This window comes from Triticum aestivum, chromosome 4A (assembly GCF_018294505.1).
Source record: "Triticum aestivum cultivar Chinese Spring chromosome 4A, IWGSC CS RefSeq v2.1, whole genome shotgun sequence".
Classification (NCBI taxonomy): Eukaryota; Viridiplantae; Streptophyta; class Magnoliopsida; order Poales; family Poaceae; genus Triticum; species Triticum aestivum.
In genome coordinates, this window is record NC_057803.1 from 580969951 (window position 1) to 580995197 (window position 25247).

The following is a 25247-nucleotide window of genomic DNA, read 5'->3' on the forward strand; positions in this document are numbered from 1 at the left end:
ACCCCCTCTCTTGGTTAATGGAACTATATTAACTTTAGAGCATGTAATGCAAAGGCTTGAAATTATTGAAAATAAGGTTGCTACCGTAGATTTAATTGAAAATTTGGATAAAAAGATCTGCAGCCGAATCTCTCAATATGGATCTAAAGTAGGAGTTACTTTGAAAGATATTAAAGAAAAGGAACCCATAGTTAATGAGAAAATAAATCATGATTCCACTAGGATCGATAAACTTGAGGGTATTATCACCAACTTGGGAACCGCTTTTTCTTCCGTAAAGAATACTCCAGGTCCTCCCACTAAAGTTGCCAAGCTTATGTACGTTCCTAAAAATAAGGGTGAATCCTCTAGTAAGGATGCGGATCTCAAATCTATAAGTATTAATCCCAATCTTTTTGCTATCATTAAGGAACCATTTGTTACGAATGAATTTTTAGATCTTGTGCCTAAAAGTTTGATAATTAATAAAAATAAAGAAATTCCTAAAGATGGTAGATGCCTAATTGAAGAGTTGCCTACCAAAGAAGGCAATACCTAGATCTATTCTTGCTTGTTATGCCTAGCTAGGGGCATTAAACAATAGCGCTTGTTGTGAGGCAACACAATTTTATTTTTATTACTTGGTTTTTGCTCCTGTTTAGTAATAAATAATCTATCTAGACTCTGTTTTGGTTGTGTTTTTTGTGTTTAATTAGTGTTTGTGCCAAGTAGAACCGTTGGGAAGACTTGGGGAAAGTCTTGTTGAACTTGCTGTAAAAAACAGAAACTTTAGCGCTCACGAGAACTGCTATCATTTTTATTTGGAAAGTGCTATTTAGTTAATTATTTTTGAAGATGATTAATACATAAATTCCTCACGTCCACTAATTTATTTTAGAATTTTTGGGGTTCCAGATCTTGCGCTAGCTATAGATTACTACAGACTGTTCTGTTTTTGACAGATTCTGTTTTTCGTGTGTTGTTTGCTTACTTTGATGAATCTATGGCTAGTAAAATAGTTTATAAACCATAGAGAAGTTGGAATACAGTAGGTATAACACCAATATAAATAAAGAATGAGTTCATTACAGTACCTTGAAGTGGTCTTTTATTTTCTTTAGCTAATGGAGCTCACGAGATTTTCTACTTTAAGTTTTGTGTTGTGAAGTTTTCAAGTTTTGGGTAAAGATTTGATGGATTATGGAACAAGGAGTGGCAAGAGCCTAAACTTGGGGATGCCCATGGAACCCCCAAGATAATCTAAGGACACCTAAAAGCCAAAGCTTGGGGATGCCCCGGAAGGCATCCCCTCTTTCGTCTACTTCTATCGGTAACTTTACTTGGAGCTATATTTTTATTCGCCACATGATATGTGTTTTGCTTGGAGCATCTTGTATTATTTGAGTCTTTTCTTGTTAGTTTACCACAATAATCCTTGCTGTACACACCTTTTGAGAGAGCCATACATGATTTGGAATTTGTTAGAATACTCTATGTGCTTCGCTTATATCCTTTGAGTTATATAATTTTGCTCTAGTACTTCACTTATATCTTTTAGAGCACTGTGGTGGATTTGTTTTATAGAAACTATTGATCTCTCATGCTTCACTTAGATTATTTTGAGAGTCTTAATAGCATGGTAATTTGCTTAAAATCCTAATATTCTTGGTATACAAGATTAATAATAAAACTTTCTTATAATTGTGTTGAATACTATGATAAGTTTGATACTTGATAATTGTTTTGAGATATAAAGATGGTGATATTAAAGTTGTGCTAGTTGAGTGTGAATTTGAGAAATACTTGTGTTAAAGTTTGTGATTCCCGTAGCATGCACGTATGGTGAACCATTATGTGATGAAGTCGGAGCATGATTTATTTTTTGATTGTCTTCCCTATGAGTGGCGGTCGGGGACGAGCGATGGTCTTTTCCTACCAATCTATCCCCCTAGGAGCATGCACGTAACACTTTGCTTTGATAACTTGTAGATTTTTGCAATAAGTATATGATTTCTTTATGACTAATGTTGAGTCCATGGATTATACGCACTCTCACCCTTCCACTTTTGCTAGCCTCTCTAATACCGTGCACCTTTCGCCAGTATCATACACCCACCATATACCTTCCTCAAAACAGTCACCATACCTACCTATTATGGCATTTCCATAGCCATTCCGAGATATATTGCCATGCAACTTTCCATGTTCCGTTTATTATGACACACTCCATCATTTTCATATTGCTTAGCGTGATCATGTAGTTGACATCGTATTTGTGGCAAAGCCATCATTCATAATTCTTTCATACATGTCACTCATGCTTCATTGCATATCCCGGTAAACCGCCGGAGGCATTCACATAGAGTCATATTTTGTTCTAAGTATCGAGTTGTAAATGTTGAGTTGTAAGAAAAATAAAAGTGTGATGATCATCATTATTAGAGCATTGTCCTAGTGAGGAAAGGATGATGGAGACTATGATTCCCCCACAAGTCGGGTTGAGACTCCGGATGAAAAATAAAAAAAGAGAAAGAAAAGAGGCCATAAAAAAGGAGAAAAGGCCCAAATAAAAAAATGAGAGAAAAAGAGAGAAGGGACAATGTTACTATCCTTTTACCACACTTGTGCTTCAAAGTAGCACCATGATCTTCATAGTAGAGAGTCTCACATGTTATCACTTTCATATACTAGTGGGAATCTTTCATTATAGAACTTGGCTTGTATATTCCAATGATGGGCTTCCTCAAAATGCCCTAGGTCTTCATGATCAAGCAAGTTGGATGCACACCCACTTAGTTTATTTTTGAGCTATCATATATTTATAGCTCTAGTGCATCCGTTGCATGGCAATCCCTATTCACTCACATTGATATCTTTTGTTGGGCATCTCCATAGCCCGTTGATACGCCTAGTTGATGTGAGACTATCTTCTCCCTTTTTGTCTTCTCCACAACCACCACTCTATTCCACCTATAGTGCTATATCCATGGCTCACGCTCATGTATTGCGTGAAGATTGAAAAAGTTTTGAGAATGTCAAAAGTATGAAACAATTGCTTGGCTTCTCATCGGGGTTGTGCATGATTTAAATATTTTGTGTGGTGAAGATAGAGCATAGCCAGACTACATGATTTTGTAGGGATAACTTTCTTTAGACACGTTATTTTGAGAAGACATAATTGCTTTCTTAGTATGCTTGAAGTATTATTATTTTTATGTCAATATGAACTTTTGTCTTGAATCTTTCGAATGTGAATATTCATACCACAATTAAGAAAAATTATATTAAAATTGTGCCAGGTAGCACTCCGCATCAAAAATTCTGTTTTTATCATTTACCTACTCGAGGACGAGCAGGAATTAAGCTTGGGGATGCTTGATACGTCTCCAACGTATCTATAATTTTTGATTGCTCCATGCTATATTATCTACTGTTTTGGACATTATTGGGCTTTATTATCCACTTTTATATTATTTTTGGGACTAACCTATTAACCTGAGGCCCAGCCGAGAATTGCTGTTTTTTTTGCCTATTTTAGGGTTTCGAAGAAAAGGAATATCAAACGGAGTCCAAACAGAATGAAACCTTCGGGAACGTGATTTTCTCAACGAACAAGACCAGAGAGACTTGGACCCTATGTCAAGAAAGGAAACAGGAGGCCAGGAGGTAGGGGGGCGCGCCTACCCCCCCAGGCGCGCCCTCCACCCTCGTGGGCCCCCTGTTGCTCCACCAATGTACTCCTTCCTCCTATATATCTACGTACCCCCAAATGATCAGATACGAGCCAAAAACCTAATTCCACCGCCGCAACTTTCTGTATCCACGAGATCCCATCTTGGGGCCTGTTCTGGAGCTCCGCCGGAGGGGGCATCGATCACGGAGGGCTTCTACTTCAACACCAGAGCCCCTCCGATGAAGTGTGAGTAGTTTACCTTCGACCTACGGGTCCATAGTTAGTAGCTAGATGGCTTTTTCTCTCTTTTTGGATCTCAATACAATGTTCTCCCCCTCTCTTGTGGAGATCTATTCGATGTAATCTTCTTTTTGCGGTGTCTTTGTTGAGACCGATGAATTGTGGGTTTATGATCAAGTCTATCTATGAATAATATTTGAATCTTCTCTGAATTCTTTTATGTATGATTGGTTATCTTTGCAAGTCTCTTCGAATTATCAGTTTGGTTTGGCCTACTAGATTGATCTTTCTTGCAATTGGAGAAGTGCTTAGCTTTGGGTTCAATCTTGCGGTGTCCTTTCCCAGTGACAGTAGGGGCAGCAAGGCACGTATTGTATTGTTGCCATCGAGGATAACAAGATGGGGTTTTCTTCATATTGCATGAGTTTATCCCTCTACATCATGCCATCTTGCTTAAGGTGTTACTCTATTTTTAACTTAATACTCTAGATGCATGCTGGATAGCGGTCGATGAGTGGAGTAATAGTAGTAGATGCAGGCAGGAGTCGGTCTACTTGTCTCGGACGTGATGCCTATATACATGATCATACCTAGATATTCTCATAACTATGCTCAATTCTGTCAATTTCTCAACAGTAATTTGTTCACCCACCGTAGAATACTTATGCTCTCGAGAGAAGCCACTAGTGAAACATATGGCCCCCGGGTCTATCTTTCTCATATTAATCTCCTACTACTTAGTTATTTCCTTTGCTATTTACTTTGCCTTTATTTTACTTTGCATATTTATCATAAAAATACCAAAAATATTATCTTATCATATCTATCAGATCTCACTCTCGTAAGTGGCCTTATAGGGACTGACAACCCCTATTTGCGTTGGTTGCGAGGATTTATTTGTTTTGTGTAGGTGCGAGGGACTCGCGCGTAGCCTCCTACTGGATTGATACCTTGGTTCTCAAAAACTGAGGGAAATACTTACGATACTTTGCTGCATCATCCCTTCCTCTTCGGGGAAAACCAACACAATGCTCAAGAGGTAGCAATATCACGCCCTCTTGGGGCGAGATGCATTTACATGCTTCCAAGTTGTACCTCATTACGGATACATGAAGCTTAAGATGCCTGGGCCCAATGGCATAATCACTCTCGTGATCCGGACACAACACTCCCGCCGAAAATAAAACCGCATCTCTGGCCCTTGAGGCATTATCTAAAGCCCTCGCAGCCGTAGAATTAACCGCACTGTGCTCCACGGTGGATAGGGACGATGTGATCCTCGACAAATGACCCAAATCCACCTCCTTCAAACCGACAGAAGAAACAGTCAAATTCCAAGTCCATCCAATGGACCCCAAGAAGACAACATCTATTGGAGCACAACTAGACCCAACGGTTGACGTCGCATTGTGAGAGTTCCTGCGTGAGAACTGGGATATATTCGCCTGCCACCCTTCTGACATGCCAAGAATCCCATGCAAGTTGGCGGAACACAACCTCAATATATTGAGGGAAAATAAACCGGTCAAGCAAACACTACAACGCTTTTCCGAACCCAAACGTCAAGCTATGGGGGAGGAGCTAGCCAAGCTAATCGAGGCCGGATTCATTAGAGAAATAAAACACCCAGACTGGCTGGCAAACTTGGTGATGGTACGAAAGAAGGACAAATCCTGGCGGCCGTGCGTCGATTTGAAAGACCTCAATAAGGCTTGCCCTAAGGATCCCTCCCCCCCCCCCGCATCGACCAGATCATTGATGCTACCGCAGGACACGACTCGTTGTGCTTCCTCGATGCATATTCCGGATACCATTAAATTAAAATGAAGGAGTCCGATCAAGCCGCAACAGCCTTCATTACCCCATATGGGCCATTCTGCTTCAACACCATGCCCTTCGGGCTCAAAAACACCAGCGCCACCTACTAACGCATGATTCAAACTTGCCTGGAGAAAAAGATCGGCAAGACAGTTGAAGCATATGTGGACTACATCATCATCAAAACTAGGCACGTCGAAACACTCATAGACGATTTACGCCTCACATTTGACAACCTCCGTGCGTATGGCATCAAGCTCAATTCGGAAAAGTGTGTTTTCGGCGTCCCCGCGGGAAAACTACTGGGCTTCATCGTTTCTAATAGAGGAATTGAAGCAAATCCAGGAAAAATCCAAGCTTTGTCACAATTGGCTATGCCAATGGACCTTAAAAAGGTCCAAAACTCGTCGGTTGCATGGCAGCTTTAAGCCGCTTTATCTCCAGATTGGGAGAAAAGGCATTACCACTCTATCGCCTTCTGCGGCGCACCGATCACTTCAAGTGGACGGACGCAGCAACAGTCGGACAAGAAGAAATACAAACCCTTCTAGCAAGCAAACAAATCCTGGCCGCGCCCAACGTCGGTGAACCCATGTTATTATACATATTGGCAACACACCAGGTGGTGAGCGTCGTGCTCGTCGTTGGCGAGAGCAGGATGGACACAAATTTCCGCTTCAGAAGCCAGTATACTACGTATCCACTGTCCTCACATCATGCAAATCCCGGTACCCTCATTATCAAAAGATAGCATACGCGGTCTTCATGGCATCCCGAAAGCTACTACACTACTTCCAGGAGTGTTCGATCATGGTGGCCTCTGAAGTACCACTCAATGACATAATAAACAACTGCGATGCCACGGGCCGGATTGCCAAATGGGCCATTGAGCTCCTTCCATTTGACATAACATACAAACTGCATCGAGTTATTAAATCCCAAGTACTGGCTGACTTCGTCGCCGAATGGACAAAGGCCGAACTCCCTAAAGAGTACGACACATATTCCAACTGGGTTATGTATTTTGATGGTTCCAAAATGCTGGAAGGGCTAGGAGCGGGCGTCATTTTAACGTCCCCCACTGGAGACGTCGTCCAGTACGTACTCCAAATATTATACACAAACTCCAACAACGCAGCCGAATATGAGGCCTTATTGCATGGTCTTCGGATGGCTGTCTCCATGGGCATACAATGCCTGGAAGCGCGTGGGGACTCAAACCTCGCAATATCTCAAATAAATGGAGACTTCGATGCCAAAGATCTGAAGATGGCGGCTTATCGTAATGCTGTCCTAAAAATGTCGGCCCGGTTCGAGGGGCTTGAGTTTCATCACGTGGCCCGAGAAAGTAATCAAGCGTCGGACATCCTTGCTCGCATCGGCGCCAAGCGCGACCCCGGCCCACCTAACATCTTTCGGGAAAGGCTTTTTAAGCCATCCGTGGTGTGTCAAGGGGAGAGCGGCAACACCAGTCCGGATCCGAACACAACCCCAGATTCCGAAGGCACCGATATCATCGGGGGCTCAGCCACCGAAATAACACCGTCGACCCATCTCATTATGGCAGTCATTGTCCCATGGACCGAACCCTTCTTGGCCTACCTTAATAGGAAGGAACTCCCTGAGGATCAAAATTAGTCCCGCCACATTGTCCGGTGTTCGAAGGCCTATAATGTTCATGACGGAGAGCTCTACAAGAAAAGCGCTACCGGAGTCCTTCAAAGATGTATCTCCGAGGAAGAGGGGCGGCAGCTCCTGGCTGAAATTCATGCCAGTCTCAGCGGGCACCACGCCGCAGCTCGGGCCCTTGTTAGCAAGCCCTTCCGTACAAGTTTTTATTGGCCGACGGCCCGAGCAGATGCACAGGACCTTGTCCAACATTGCGTCGGATGCCAACTCTTCGCCAACCAAAGCCATATGCCGCCCACCGCCTTACAAACAATCCCCATCACTTGGCCTTTCGCAGTCTGGGGGCTCGATATGGTCGGACCCCTTGAAGGAGGAAGCCATAAGAAAAAGTATCTGCTGGTCATGGTGGATAAATTCACCAAGTGGATAGAGGCCAAACCAGTTAAAACGGCCGAGTCCGGGCCGATGATAGAATTCATATCCGGTGTTGTACACCGTTATGGTGTTCCACACAGCATCATCACCGATAACAACTCCAATTTCACAGCTGATGAGGTGAAAACCTGGTGCGCTAATCAGGGCATCAAACTCGATTACGCCTGTGTCTATCATCCGCAAACGAACGGTCAAGTCGAACAAGCCAATGCTCTTATTATGAGCGGCATCAAGCCTAGACTAGTGCGGTCTTTGAAAGAATCAGACAAGCACTGGGTTAAGGAGATCGACTCCGTGCTCTGGGGGCTGCGGACCACGCCCAACCGTACTACCGGATATACACCTTTCTTCTTGGTGTACGGTGCAGAGGCAGTGTTACCCTATGACATTATTCATGACCCACCTCGAGTGCGCATGTACGAAGAGAGAGAGGCCGAGCTTGATCGGCAGGACAACTTAGATGCCCTGGAGGAAGAGCGCGACGTCGCAAAAGCCCATTCCGCATTTTATCAACAACAGGCTCATAGGTATCAAAGCAGAGAAGTGCGGGCCAAGACTTATAATGTTGGCGAACTCGTTCTACGCCTGCCGGAGAAGAAAAAGGTAAAACTCAAGCCCAAGTGGCAGGGTCCCTTCATCATTGATGAAGTTCTCACCGGAGGAGCATACCGCCTGCGTGATGCGTCAGACAATCTCTTAGAGCCGAACCCCTGGAACGTGGCCAGACTCCAACGATTCTATGCCTAGCGCCGAACTCTGTGTTCGTCAACTTCCCCCTGTTGTTTCCATCATTTTTTCTCTCTTTTCGTTTTTTCTCTTTAGCCTTAAAGCTTTCGTGCGGCTAGACTGTGCACCCCTGACGCATACATCTTCAAATATGTACGTCCATTATACCTGGGGGCTTCTTGGACAGAAGCTTGCTATTATTATTTTCCGAGCATCAAACTCATCACATATGCGTTTTTTCCATATGTACATTTTCTTCACCATTATATGCATCGATATGACTTAAGTTTTGGCCAAGCTGGGTTTCCTGGCTCCTGTGCTTATGCCCTACGTTCTCGTTAATTCGGCTAGGGCATAAAGGGAGCACCTCTACGATTGTTACTGCCGGGTCATCCGGATGTGTACCTCAGACTGGGTGAAGCCAAAAGCTAGCGTTCTTAAGGGAATATTCGGTCGGTGAATTAAATATGTTTCTGCATTCAGTCGATTGTGAACCCCCATAAGTTACATATACTGCGATTTCTCAATCACAGTTCGGACATGCACATTACATGCTTGCACACCCAGGGAAAGGAACCCTTAACGGAACTATTCTCTCTGGAAGATGTTTCTTACAATCATAATGTAATATAACATAACTAGCCGGATACAACTTGTCTGTTCAAGCAACTATGACCCCTACACCTGGTTTCCATGCATACCCCGGTCTATTTTACTGCTCAGGTATTCAGAAACACTGCGCACCTTCGGTTCCAGAGGTTGAAGCGAAAAGGTCTGCCATGACAATCGTTTTACAATTCAGCTAGAGTTACATACGCCAAGGAAGGTACATAGTTATTTGGACTCAAAAATTTCCTCCTCTATACGGTCCAGCAGGCTGTCTAACTTACAATCCTACTGGGAATACTTGGCAGCTATTTCTACTTGGTCATATACCAAATTAACGGGAACTTCTTTTCCATCTGACCCTAGAGGTCTGACCCGAACCATATGATTCGGATCAAGCTTGGCATACTGTGTTTTCACCATGGCCCAGGCTTCCCGTGCACCTTCCCGGCAGGCCGATATCTTCCACAATCGAAAGCGTCGTCGTGCTCCCTTGAACAGCTGTATAAGCTCCTCAATCTTTCCTGGAGGGGAGGCGGATGGCCACAAGGCCTTGGCAACACTTCGCATCGCCTGCCGAGCCTGCTCGTGCACTTGCGACAACTCTTGTAGCAGATCACCCGAGAATCCATACATCTCCTCTTCGGGACAACCGGTCAACATACCTCCAGACAATAACTCTGTCAGTCCCCTCCACTTCCGAGTTATTCGAAGGTAAGTTCAACCACATACAGAATATGTCGCCTCGCAGCCTTTTATTCTCCTTTACAGAGTCAACCAGCTGGGCCCGTACATCTTTCAGTTCCTCGCCCAGTCGGGTATACGAATCCTGGAGCTTGTTTTTCTCCATCACGACTTTTGTTAGCACATGCTCGCCCATGGGTAGTTTTTTGTCTTCTCGTTCTCCGCCTTGAGCAGCTTTCAGTTGTTCTTGCAGTTGATCTAATGATCCTAATAAGAGGTGAAAACCCGTCTTAGCATTATTGGTATACCATTATGTTTCCTCGATGGAGGGGAACATTACCAGGAGACGCCTTCTTGGATTTCTCCAGTTCGGCATCGACAGCAGTTAGCTGTGTCTGACACTTTTCTAGCTCTTGGGCTAGCAGGTCGTTCTTCTCTGTAAGAACCTGGTTATACAACGATACTTAAATCAGTTGTACCAACTGCTTCAAGTCTCAAGGGCTACTGGCATATGGTTATCATATTCGGACAAAGTAAACTTTCCCACACATCTTTTAAATGCTACTTTGTGGCTCTATTAAGCCCATCTCGAGCAGCTTGGATGTATGCATCAGCCGAGCTGAAGGCGTTAAACGCCTCTTCTGAAAAGCTGGGGTCATGTAAAATGGCCCTTCGGCGCTGATGACTCATGGCACTCTCCACTTCCGAGTTGGTGACGGATACATCATCCAAATCCTCGGCTGGAGGACAATCCGGCATTACCCCCATATCAGCCCCCGTCTTTACGGCAGGCTCTGGATCTTGGTTGCGGGAAGTATGACCGGCCGGACCCCCGGACATAGTCCGGCACACTCTTTTCCTGATACAGGACAAACAGAAAGGTCACAGTTGGATGTGACTGCCAAAGTGCATATTTGCAAATCCATACCTCTTTGATGAAGGCTCGGATGTGTCTTCGTTTGCCTTCCTCTTTGAAGGCTTGCCCGACGTAGGGGCCGCTCTCTTTGGAGATGCCCCTGGGGCAGCATGGCATGCCGAATGCCTCCCCTTTTGAGCACAGGACAATGTGGTGGGTGAGGCAGAATGAGAGAACTCTTTCGGATGACATGTCTCATGATTACTTACGTGTGAAGCAGGGAGAAGGCCGGGATAATCGGCTGTGATAGCCACTTATGTGCCATCGTAGCTCGTCTGGTAAAATGCCCCATCCTCGAGCACCATGAATATATCCAGATCCTCTTCGAATCCGGGGTCAAGGTCCCGATTGTGGCCCTCGGGCTGCGGGGCGGGGCTGTGAAGCCCTTCCGAAATCTTTCGGTAGTGCTGTTACAAATGGACGGATTAACACTCATTGAAAGTAGCTCAAGGAGCGGAGTAAGTAAGAGCAGAGGAGTTGGGACTTACCCAACTAGGAGCACTGTACATGGAAAATTCGTCTCTGTGTTTGATACGCAGAAATTCCTCTTCCTCCCCTTTGAACAGTTCGGCCAATATTTTGGCCAAAGCGGCGGGGGTATCCGGACCCTTCCGGCCGTAGCGGGAGGCGTCATATTCCCCGTTGTAGTGCCACATGGGGAGACCTCTGTATTGAATTGGTTGACCCCCCCCCCCCCGTACTATGGAAGTCGCCATTACTTCGACTATTGATAATCCGGACTGAGCGAGCATCCTTATCTTGCTCATGAGTCGACAAACTTCTGCACTATCTTCCTCCTCGAGGCTCCGAGGGCGCCAGCTGTGGCGTTTCTTCAAAGGAGCGCTTGTGAACTCGCGAAGACCCCTCCGAACTGGGTCTGGAAATGCGATGTCCTCGATATAGAACCATTCGAATGGCCACTCTTCGGATGCCTTCATTGGTGTGCCGGACAAATATCCGGTCTCAGCGATGCGCCATATTTCAGCTCCGCCCACTTCAAATATTGACCCCTTGTGGTTGTGCGGGACAAGAAATAATAGCTTTCTCCACAATTCAAAGTGGGTCTCACAACCCAGGAACAACTCACAAAGAGCAACGTAGCCCGCAATATGCAGGATGGAGGCAGGAGTAAAGTTGTGCAGTTGGAGGCCGTAATACTCCAGAAGCCCTCGGAGGAATGGATGAATTGGAAACCTGACACCTCTTAGCAGATAAGGGACGAATCACACTCGTTCCCCCTAGATGGATTGGGGAAATTTTCAGCCTGAACCCCACCATTGAAGGAGGTCAGTCCATCTCGAACAGGGACTAGATCTGTGGGGGGGGGGGGGGGGGGGGGGGAAGGAATCCCTGTGTTTGCAACTTCACCAGCTGACCGTGGGATATGGTACACCTCTCCCATTCGCCTTTTTTGGGAACACCGGGGCGAGATGAAGAGCTGGGAGCGTCAGCCATATTGGAACAGAATTTCCTAGCATGCTCAAAGGATTTTTCCGTGTGGAGCTGAATGGATCTAAGATCCAGTCTCTTTAAATAGACACTCCTCCTTACATGGCCGGGGTGTTATGCGTAAAAATACCATGACCTCTCGCCTTTGCTCGACACATGGAAATTGAAGATACACAGAAGCCGAGGGGTACGACATTAAATGGGAGGTCGAGTACAGCACTTTGAAGTCATTAGAGGTAGAACCCGCCTTGCAATGCCGGAGACAATCTGCGCGCCGGACACCTCATCATTAAAGTATGGTTTTAGGGCTACTGAGGGAATCCTGGACTAAGGGGTCCTCGGGCGTCTGGCCTGTTAGCCATGGGCCGGACTGTTGGGCTGTGAAGATACAAAGACCAAAGACTCTACCCGTGTCCAGATGGGGCTCTCCTTGGCGTGGAAGGCAAGCTTGGCGACCAAATATGAAGATTTCCTTTTTCTGTAACCGACTTTGTGTAACCCTAGATCCCTCCAGTGCCTATATAAACCGGAGGGCTAAGTCCATAGAGAATAATCATAATCATAGTCATACATGCTAGACTTCTAGGGTTTTAGACATTACGATCTCGTGGTAGATAAACTCTTGTAATACTCATATTCATCAAGATCAATCAAGCAGGAAGTAGGGTATTACCTCCATAGATAGGGCCCGAACCTGGGTAAACATTGTGTCCCCTGTCTCCTTTTACCATCGACCTTAGACACACAGTTCGGGACCCCCTACCCGAGATCCGCTAGTTTTGACACCGACACTTATAGTCAAACTAAAGCTTTTACCAAACATATCGTTGATGCCTTAATGCAATTCTATGAAGAAAAGCTTGAATTAGAAGTTTCTATCCCTAGAAAACTTTATGATGAGTGGGAACCTACTATTAAAATTAAAGATCATGAATGCTTTGCTTTATGTGATTTGGGTGCTAGTGTTTCCATGATTCCAAAAACTTTGTCTGATATGTTAGGTTTCCGTGAATTTGATGATTGTTCTTTAAATTTGTATCTTGCGGATTCCACTATTAAGAAACCTATGGGAAGGATTAATGATGTTCTTATTGTTGCAAATAGGAATTATGTGCCCGTAGATTTCATTGTTCTTGATATAGATTGCAATCCTACATGTCCTATTATTCTTGGTAGACCTTTCCTTAGAACGATTGGTGCAATTATTGATATGAAAGAAGGACATATTAGATTCCAATTTCCGTTAAGGAAGGGCATGTAATACTTTACTAGGGAGAAAATTAAATTACCTTATGAATCTATTATGAGAGTCACTTATGGATTGCATACCAAAGATGACAATACCTAGATCTATTCTTGTTTTTATGCCTAGCTAGGGGCGTTAAACGATAGCGCTTGTTGGGAGGCAACCCATTTTTATTTTTGTTCCTGTTTAGTAATAAATAATTCATCTAGAATCTGTTTAGATGTGGTTTTATGATTTTAATTAGTTTTGTGCCAAGTAGAACCTTTGGGAGGACTTGGGGGAAGTCTTTGTGATCTTGCTGTAAAAAACACAAACTTTAGCGCTTACGAGATTTGCTACCATTTTTTACTGGAGAGCGCGGTTAGGTTGATTATTTTTGCAGATGATTAATAGACAAATTCCTCACGTCCACAAATTTATTTCAGAATTTTTTGGGTTAGATAAGTATTCAAAACCTACAGATTACTGTAGACTCTTCTGTTTTTGACAGATTCTGTTTTTCGTGTGTTGTTTGCTTATTTTGATGAATCTATGGCTAGTATCGGGGGGTATGAACCATAGAGAAGTTTGAATACAGTAAGTTTAACACCAATATAAATAAATAATTAGTTCATTACAGTACCTTGAAGTGGTGGTTTGTTTTCTTATAATAACGGAGCTCATGAGATTTTCTGTTGAGTTTTTTGTTGTGAAGTTTTCAAGTTTTGGGTAAAGATTTGATGGATTTTGGAATAATGAGTGGCAAGAGCCCAAGCTTGGGGATGACCAAGGCACCCCAAGGTAAAATTCAAGGACAACTAAAATCCTAAGCTTGGGGATGCCCCGGAAGGCATCCCCTCTTTCGTCTTCGTCTATCGGTAACTTTACTTGTGGCTATATTTTTATTCACCACATGATATGTGTTTTGCTTGGAGCATCCTGTATGATTTGAGTCTTTGCTTTTTACCTTACCTCAATCATCCTTTCTGTATACACCTTTTGGAGAGACACACATGAATCGAAATTTATTAGAATACTCTATGTGCTTCACTTATATCTTTTGAGCTAGATAATTTTGCTCTAGTGCTTCACTTATATCTTTAAGAGCACGGTGGTAGTTTTATTTTGTAGAAATTATTGATCTCTCATGATTCACTTATATTATTTTGAGAGTCTTTTAGAACAGCATGGTAATTTTCTTCGGCTATAAAATTAGTCCTGATATGATAGGCATCCAAGATGGGTATAATAAAAACTATCATAAAAAGTGCATTGAATACTATGAGAAGTTTGATACTTGATAATTGGTTTGAGATATGAAGATGGTGATATGAGAGTCATGCTAGTTGAGTAGTTGTGAATTTGAGAAGTACTTGTTCTAAAGTTTGTGATTCTCATAGCATGCACATATGGTGAACCGTTATGTGATGAAGTCGGAGCATGATTTATTTATTGATTGTCTTCCTTATGAGTGGCAGTCGGGGACGAGCGATGGTCTTTTCCTACTAATCTATCCCCCTAGGAGCATGCACGTAGTACTTTGTTTCGATAACTAATAGATTTTTGCAATAAGTATGTGAGTTCTTATGACTAATGTTGAGTCCATGGATTATACACACTCTCACCCTTCCACCATTGCTAGCCTCTCTAGTACCGCGCAACTTTCGCCGGTACCATACACCCACCATATACCTTCCTCAAAACAGCCACCATACCTACCTATTATGGCATTTCCATAGCCATTCCGAGATATGTTGCCATGCAACTTACCACAGTTCCGTTTGGTATGACACGTTACATCATTGTCATATTGCTTTGCATGATCATGTAGTTGACATCATATTTGTGGCAAAGCCACCTTTATAATTCTTTCATACATGTCACTCTTGATTCATTGCATATCCCGGTACACCGCCGGAGGCATTCAGATAGAGTCATATTTTGTTCTAGTATCGAGTTGTAATTTTTGAGTTGTAAGTGAATAAAAGTGTGATGATCATCATTATTAGAGCATTGTCCCAAGTGAGGAAAGGATGATGGAGACTATGATTCCCCCACAAGTTGGGATGAGACTCCGGACGAATTCTATAAAAAAAGAGAAAGAAAAAAAGAGAGAAAAAGAGAGAAGGGACAATGCTACTATCCTTTTACCACACTTGTTCTTCAAAGTAGCACCATGATCTTCATGATAGCGAGTCTCCTATGTTGTCACTTTCATATATTAGTGGAAATTTTACATTGTAGAACTTGGCTTGTATATTCCAATGATGGGCTACCTCAAAATGCCCTAGGTCTTCGTGAGCAAGCGGGTTGGATGCACACCCACTTAGTTCTTTTGTTGAGCTTTCATACACTTATAGCTCTAGTGCGTCAGTTGCATGGCAATCCCTACTCACTCACATTGATATGTATTAATGGGCATCTCCATAGCCCATTGATACGCCTAGTTGATGTGAGACTATCTTCTCCTTTTTGTCTTCTCCACAACCACCATTCTATTCCACCTATAGTGCTATGTCCATGGCTCACGCTCATGTATTGGGTGAAGATTGAAAGAGTTTGAGAACATCAAAAGTATGAAACAATTTCTTGGCTTGTCATCGGGGTTGTGCATGATTTAAATACTTTGTGTGGTGAAGATAGAGCATAGCCAGACTATATGATTTTGTAGGGATAACTTTCTTTGGCCATGTTATTTTGAGAAGACATGATTGCTTTGTTAGTATGCTTGAAGTATTATTATTTTTATGTCAATATTAAACTTTTGTCTTGAATCTTTTGGATGTGAACATTCATGCCACAATAAAGAAAAATACATTAATAATTATGCTAGGTAGCATTCCACAGCAAAAAAATATGTTTTTATCATTAACCTACTCGAGGACGGGCTAGAATTAAGCTTGGGCATGCTTAATACGTCTCCAATGTATCTATTATTTTTGATTGTTCCATGCTATTATATTATCAGTTTTGGATGTTTAATGGGCTTTAATATACCTTTTTATATTATTTTTGGGACTAACCTATTAACCAAAGGCCGAGTGCAAATTGTTTTTTTGCCTATTTAAGTGTTTCGTAGAAAAAGGAATATCAAACGGAATCCAAACGGAATGAAACCTTCAGGAGAGTTATTTTTGGAAAAAACGTGATCTAGGAGACTTGGAGTGGACGTCAAGAAAGAAGCAAGGAGGCCACGAGGCGGGAGGGCGCACCCACGGGGGCAAGCACGCCCCCACCCTCATGGGCCCCTTGTAGCTCCACCGACGTACTTCTTCCTCCTATATATACCCATATACCTCAAAAACATCCAGGAGCACCACAAAACCCTATTTCCACCGCCGCAAGCTTCTATACCTGTGAGATCCCATCTTGGGGCCTTTTCCGGCGCTCCGCCAGAGGGGGAATCGATCACAGAGGGCTTCTACATCAACACGATAGCCTCTCCGATGATGTGTGAGTAGTTTACCACAGACCTTATGGTCCATAGTTATTAGCTAGATGGCTTCTTCTCTCTCTTTGGATCTCAATACAAAGTTCTCCTCGATTCTCTTGGAGATCTATTCGATGTAATTCTTTTTGTGGTGTGTTTGTCGAGATCCGATGAATTGTGGGTTTATGATCAAGATTATCTATGAACAATATTTGATTCTTCTCTGAATTCTTTTATGTATGATTTAATATCTTTGCAAGTCTCTTCGAATTATCAGTTTGGTTTGGCCTACTAGATTGATCTTTCTTGCAATGGGAGAAGTACTTAGCTTTGGGTTCACTCTTGCGGTGTCCTTTCTCAGTGACAGCAGGGGCAGCAAGGCACGTATTGTATTGTTGCCATCGAGGATAAAAAGATGGGTTTATATCATATTGCTTGAGTTTATCCCTCTACATCATGTCATCTCGCCTAATGCGTTACTCTATTCTTATGAACTTAATACTCCAGATGCATGCGTGATAGTGGTCGATGTGTGGAGTAATAGTAGTAGATGCAGAATCGTTTCGGTCTACTTGTCACAGATGTGATGCCTATATACATGATCATGCGTAGATATTCTCATAACTATGCGCTTTTCTATCAATTGCTCGATAGTAGTTTGTTCACTCACCGTATAAATTTGCTATCTTGAGAAAAGCCACTAGTGAAACCTATGGCCCCCGGGTCTATCTTCCATCATATTATTTTCCTATCAACTTGCTATTTCTATTTTGCAATCTTTATTTTCCAATCTATACAACAAAAATACCAAAAATATTTATCTTATTATCTCTATCAGATCTCACTTTCGTAAGTGACCGTGAAGGGATTAACAACAACTTTATCACATTGGTTGCGAGGTTCTTGTTTGTTTGTGCAGGTACTAGATGACTTGCGTGTTACCTCCTACTGGATTAATACCTTGGTTCCCAAAAACCGAGGGAAATACTTACGCTACTTTGCTGCATCACCCTTTCCTCTTCAAGGGAAAACCAAGGCATGCTCAAGAGGTAGCAATATCATCTTGTTCATCAAATGACAACACATGTCTATGGTCAGGAAACTTTAACCATCTTTGATTAACGAGCTAGTCTAGTAGAGGCATACTAGGGACACTTTGTTTTGTCTATGTATTCACACATGTATCAGGTTTCCGGTTAATACAATTCTAGCATTAATAAAAAACATTTATCATGATATAAGGAAATATAAGTAACAACTTTATTATTGCCTCTAGTGCATATTTCCTTCAATCTCCCACTTGCACTAGAGTCAATAATCTAGATTACATTGTAATGATTCTAACATCCTTGGAGTCTTGGTGCTGATCATGATTTGCTCGTGGAAGAGGCTTAGTCAATGGGTTTGCAACATTCAGATTCGTATGTATTTTGCAAATCCCTATGTCTCCATCCTTGACTTGATCACGGATGGAGTTGAATCGTCTCTTGATGTGTTTGATTGTCTTGTGAAATCTGGATACCTTCGCTAAGGCAATTGCTCCAGTAGTGTCACAAAATATTTTCATTGGACCCGATGCACTAGGTAGTACACGTAGATCGGATATGAACTCCTTCATTTGTTGCTTCCGAAGCAGCTATGTACTCCGCTTCACACGTAGATCCCGACACAACGCTCTGCTTGGAACTGCACCAACTGACAGCTCCACCATTCAATATAAATACGTATCCAGTTTGCGACTTAGAGTCATCTGGATTAGTGTCAAAGCTAGCATCGACGTAACCATTTATGACAAGCTCTTTGTCACCTCCATAAATGAGAAACATATCCTTAGTCCTTTTCAGGTATTTCAGGATGTTCTTGACCGCTGTCCAGTGATCCACTCCAGGATTACTTTGGTACCACCCTGCTAAACTTATAGCAAGGCACACATCATGTTTGGTACACAACATTGCATATAGGATAGAACCTATAGCTGAGGCATAGGGAATGCCTTTCATTTCCTCTCTATCTTCTGTAGTGGTCGGGCATTGAGTCTGACTCAATTTCACAACTTGTAACACAGGCAAGAACCCTTTCTTTGTCTGATCCATTTTGAACTTCTTCAAAACTTTATCAAGGTATGTGCTTTGTGAAAGTCCAATTAAGCATCTTGATCTATCTCTATAGATCTTGATGCCCAATATATAAGCAGCTTCACCGAGGTCTTTCACTAAAAAATTCTTATTCAAGTATCCTTTTATGCTATCCAGAAATTCTATATCATTTCCAATCAAGAATATGTCATCCACATATAATATTGGAAATGCTACAGAGCTCCCACTCACTTTCCTGTAAATACATGCTTCTCCAAAAGTCTGTATAAAACCATATGCTTTGATCACACTATCAAAGCGTATATTCCAATTCTAAGAGGCTTGCATGAGTCCATAAATGGATCGCCGGAGCTTGCACACTTTGTTAGCACCTTTAGGATTGACAAAACCTTCTGGTTGCATCATATACAACTCTTCTTTAAGAAATCCATTATGGAATGCAGTTTTGACATCCATTTGCCAAATTTCATAATCATAAAATGCGGCAATTGCTAACATGTTTCGGACAGACTTAAGCATCGCTACGGGTGAGAAAGTCTCATCGTAGTCAACTCCTTGAACTTGTCGAAAACCTTTCGCAACAAGTCGAGCATTGTGGACAGTAACATTACCGTCAGTGTCAGTCTTCTAATTGAATATCCATTTATTTTCTATGGCTTGCCGATCATCGGGCAAGTCAACCAAAGTCCACACTTTGTTCTCTTCTCATACATGGATCCCATCTCAGATTTCATGGCCTCAAGCCATTTTGCGGAATCCGGGCTCATCATCGCTTCCTCATAGTTCATAGGTTTGTCATGGTCTAGTAACATGACTTCCAGAATAGGATTACCATACCACTCTGGTGCGGAACGTACTCTGGTTGACCTACGAGGTTCAGTAGTAACTTGATTTGAAGTTTCATGATGATCATTATTAACTTCCTCACTAATTGGTGTAGGCATCACTGGAACTGATTTCTGTGATGCACTACTTTCCAATTCGAGAGAAGGTACAACTACCTCATCAAGTTGTACTTTCCTCCCACTCACTTCTTTCGAGAGAAACTCCTTCTCTAGAAAGGATCCATTTTTAGCAACAAATATCTTTCCTTTGGAACTGTGATAGAAGGTGTACCCAACAGTTTTCTTTGGGTATCCTATGAAGACGCATTTCTGCGATTTATGTTCGAGCTTATCAGGCTGAAGCTTTTTCACATAAGCATCGCAACCCCAAACTTTAAGAAACGACAGCTTAGGTTTGTTTCCAAACCACAGTTCATATGGTGTCATCTCAACGGATTTAGATGGTGCCCTATTTATCATGAATGCAACCGTCTCTAAAGCATAACCCTAAAATGATAGTGGTAAATCGGTAAGAGACATCATAGATCGCACCATATCTAATAAAGTACGGTTACGATGTTCGGACACACCATTACGCTGTGGTGTTCAAGGTGGCATGAGTTGCGAAACTATTCCACATTGTTTCAAATGGAGACCAAACTCGTAACTCAAATATTCACCTCCACGATCAGATCGTAGAAACTTTATTTTCTTGTTATGATGATTTTCCACTTCACTCTGAAATTCTTTGAAATTTTCAAATGTTTCAGACTTATGTTTCATTAAGTAGATATACCCATATCTACTCAAATCATCTGTGAAGGTCAGAAACTAATGATACCCGCCGCGAGCGTCAACACTCATCGGACCGCATACATCAGTATGTATTATTTCCAATAAGACAGTGGCTCGCTCCATTGTTCCGGAGAACGGAGTCTTAGTCATCTTGCCCATGAGGCATGGTTCGCAAGCATCAAGTGATTCCAAAAGCCCATACGCATGGAGTTTCTTCATGCGCTTTACACCAATATGACCTAAACGGCAGTGCCACAAATATGTTGCACTATCATGATTAACTTTGCAACTTTTGGCTTCAATATTATGAATATGTGTATCAGTACGACCGATATTTAACAAAAATAGACCATTCATCAAGGGTGCATGACCATAAAAGAAATTACTCATATAAATAGAACAACCATTATTCTCTGATTTAAATGAATAACCGTATCGCATCAAACAAGATCCAGATATAATGTTCATGCTCAACGCTGGCACCAAATAACAATTATTCAGGTCAAAAACTAATCCCGAAGGTAGATGTAGAGGCAGCATGCCGACGGCGATCACATTGATCTTGGAACCATTTCCGACGCGCATCATCACCTCGTCCTTAGCCAATCTTTGTTTAATCTGTAGCCCCTGTTTCGAGTTGCAAATATGAGCAACAGAACCAATATCAAATACACATGCGCTACTACGAGCATTAGTAAGGTACACATCAATAACATGTATATCAAATATACCTTTCACTTTGCCATCCTTCTTATCCGCCAAATACTTGGGGCAGTTCCGCTTCTAGTGACCAGTCCCTTTGTAGTAGAAGTACTCAGTTTTAGGCTTAGGTCCAGACTTGGGCTTCTTCCCGGGAGCAGCAACTTGCTTTCTATTATTCTTGAAGTTCCCTTTCTTCCCTTTGTCTTTTTTCTTGAAACTAGTGGTCTTGTTAACCATCAACACTTGATGCTCCTTCTTGATTTCTACCTCCGCAGCCTTAAGCATTGCGAAGAGCTCGGGAATTGTCTTTTCTAACCCTTGCGTATTATAGTTCATCATGAAGCCTTTATAGCTTGGTGGCAGTGATTGAAGAACTCTGTCAATGACACTATCATCTGGAAGATTAACTCCCAGGTGAGTCAAGTGGTTATGGTACCCAAACATTCTGAGTACGTGTTCACTGATAGAACTGTTCTCCTCCATCTTGCAGCTATAGAACTTGTTGGAGACTTCATATCTCTCAACTCAGGCATTTCCTTGAAATATTAACTTCAACTCTTGGAACATCTCATATGCTCCATGACGTTCAAAACGTATTTGAAGTCCCGATTCTAAGCCGTAAAGCATGGCACACTAAACTATTGAGTAGTCATCAGCTTTAGCTTGACAGACGTTCATAACGTCCGGAGTTGCTCCTGCGGCAGGCCTTGCACCTAGCGGTACTTCCAGGATGTAATTCTTCTGTGCAGCAATGAGGATAATCCTCAAGTTATGGACCCAGTCCATGTAGTTGCTACCATCATCTTTAAACTCAGCATTCTCTAGGAACACATTAAAATTCAAGGGAACGGTAGCATGGGCCATTGATCTACAACAACATAGATATGCAAAAACTATCACGACTAAGTTCATGATAAATTAAAGTTCAATTAATCATATTACTTAAGAACTCCCACTTAGATATACATCCCTCTAGTCATCTAAATGATCACGTGATCCATATCAACTAAACCATGTCTAATCATCACGTGAGATGGAGTACTTTTCAATGGTGAATATCTCTATGTTGATCATATCTACTATATTATTCACGGTCGACCTTTTGGTCTCAGTGTTCCGAGGCCATATCTGTATATGCTAGGCTCGTCAAGTTTAACCTGAATATTCTGCATGTGCAAACTATCTTACACCCGTTGTATGTGAACACAGAGCTTATCACACCCGATCATCACGTGGTGTCTCGGCACAACAAACTGTAGCAATGGTGCGTACTCAGGGAGAACACTTATATCTTGAAATTTAGTGAAGGATCATCTTATAATTCTACCGCCGTACTAAGAAAAATAAGATGTATAAAAGATAAACATCACATGCAATCAAAATATGTGACATGGTATGGCCATTATCATCTTGTACCTTTGATCTCCATCTTCAAAGCACCGTCATGATCTCCATCGTCACCGGCTTGACATCTTGATCTTCATCGTAGCGTTGTTGTCGTCTTGCCAACTATTGCTTCTACAACTATCGCTACTGCATGCTAAAGAAATTACATGGCGATTGCATTTCATACAATAAAAGCGACAACCATAAGGCTCCTGCCAGTTGTCGATAACTTTTACAAAACATGATCATCTCATACAATAACTTATATCACATCATGTCTTGACAATATCACATCACAACATGCCCTGCAAAAACAAGTTAGACGTCCTCTACTTTGTTGTTGCAAGTTTTACGTGGCTGCTACGGGCTTCTAGTAAGAACCGTTCTTAACTACGCATCAAAACCACAATGATTTTTCATCAAGTGTGTTGTTTTAACCTCCAACAAGGACCGGCCGTAGTCAAATTTGATTCAACTAAAGTTGGAGAAACAGACACCCGCCAGCCACATTTATGCAAAACAAATTGCATGTTTGTCGGTGGAACCGGTCTCATAAACGTGGTCATGTAAGGTTGGTCCGGGCCGTTTCATCCAACAATACCACCGAATCAAAATAAGACGTTGGTGGTAAGCAGTATGACTATTATCGCCCACAACTCTTTGTGTTCTACTCGTGCATATCATCTACGCATAGACCTGGCTCTGATACCACTGTTGGGGAACGTAGCATGTAATTTCAAAAAAATTCCTACCATCATGCAAGATCTATCTAGGAGATGTATAGCAACGAATGGGGGAGAGTGTGTCCATGTACCCTCGTAGACCGAAAGCGGAAGCGTTGGGTTAACACGATTGATGTAGTCGAACGTCTCCACGATCTAACCGATCAAGTATCAAACGTACGACACCTCCCAGTTCAGCACACGTTCAGCTCGATGACGTCCCTCGAACTCTTGATCCAGCAGAGGGTCGAGGGTGTGACACCCCCGATTCAATCGTACACTAATCATACACGCCAACATGCACGATCAAGATCAGGGATTGATGGGAAAATATCACAACACAACTCTAAAAATAAAATAAGTCATACAAGCATCATATTACAAGCCAGCAACCTTGAGGGCTTGAATACAAGAGCCTGATCATAGACAAGTCAGCCATTGTTGAGGAAATCGTTAACTGGTAGCTGCTCGGTTGGCTAGCGAGTAGGGTATTAATCGGCTAATCGGCAAGTTAATCGGCCATTTAATCAATTAATCAGACGATTTTTCGGTTTATCGGCTACTCGGTGACCCTATGAGTAGGGATTAATCGGCAAGTTAACTGGTTAATCGGATGAATTCTTGAAAGTGGAAGCAACAATATCTGAGTACAGACATAAGTTAAACAAGTTGCCATAAGATGGCTAGCACAAACTGGGATACAGATCGAAAGAGGTTCATGCCTCCTGCCTGGGATCCTCCTAAACTACTCCTGGTCATCGTCAACAGCCTGCATGTAGTAGTAGGCACCTCCAGTGTAGTAGGAGTCATCGTCGATGGTGGCGTCTGGCTCCTGGGCTCCATCATCTGCTCGCAAGAACTAGGTATAGAAAGGGGGAAAAGGGGGAAGCAAAGCAACCATGAGTACTCATCCAAAGTACTCGCGGGCAAGGAACTACACTACATATGCATTGGTATCAATCAAAGGGGTATTATATGAGGACTGAACTGCAGAATGCCAGAATAAGAGGGGGATAGCTAGTCCTATCAAAGACTACGCTTCTGGTAGCCTCCATCTTGAAGCAGTAGAAGAGAGTAGATGGTAAGTTAACCAAGTATCATCGCATAGCATAATCCTACCCGACGATCCTCTCCTCATCACCCTGTGAGAGAGCAGTCACCGAGTTGTATCTGGCACTTGAAAGTGTGTGTTTTATTAAGTATCCAGTTCTAGTTGTCATAAGGTCAAGGTACAACTCCGGGTCGTCCTTTTACCGAGGGACATGGCTATTCAAATAGATAAACTTCCATGCAGGGGTGCACCACATTTCCCAACACGCCCGATCCTTTGGCCGGACACACTTTCCTTGGTCATGCCCGACCTCGAAAGATTAACACATCGCAGCCCCACCTAGGCACAACAGAGAGGTCAACACGCCACTCTAAATTCTAAGTGCATAGGGCTCTGGGACCATCGCCCATTGCACACCTGCATGTTGCCTACGCGGCTGGTGAGCAAACCTAGTGATAACCCACAAGTATAAGGGTTCAATTGTAGCCTCTTTCGATAAGTAAGAGTGTCGAACCTAATGAAGAGCTAAAGGTAGAACAAATATTCTCTCAAGTTCTATCGACCAATGATACAACTCTACGCATGCTTAATGTTTGCTTTACCTAGAACAAGTATGAAACTAGAAGTACTTTGTAGGTGTTTTTGGATAGGTATGCAAGATAATAAAGAGCACGCAAATAAAAAGAAGGGGCTGTTTAGGTAAAGAAGCAATAAAGTTAGTATAGCGAGTGTGGAAGAGTGGTGGTAGGAGTTGCAAAATTGTCCTTAAGCAATTGACTACTTTACTAGACCGATAGCAAGTTTTATGTGGGAGAGGCCACTGCAAGCATGTCATCCCTGACTTGGAATTCTATGCACTTA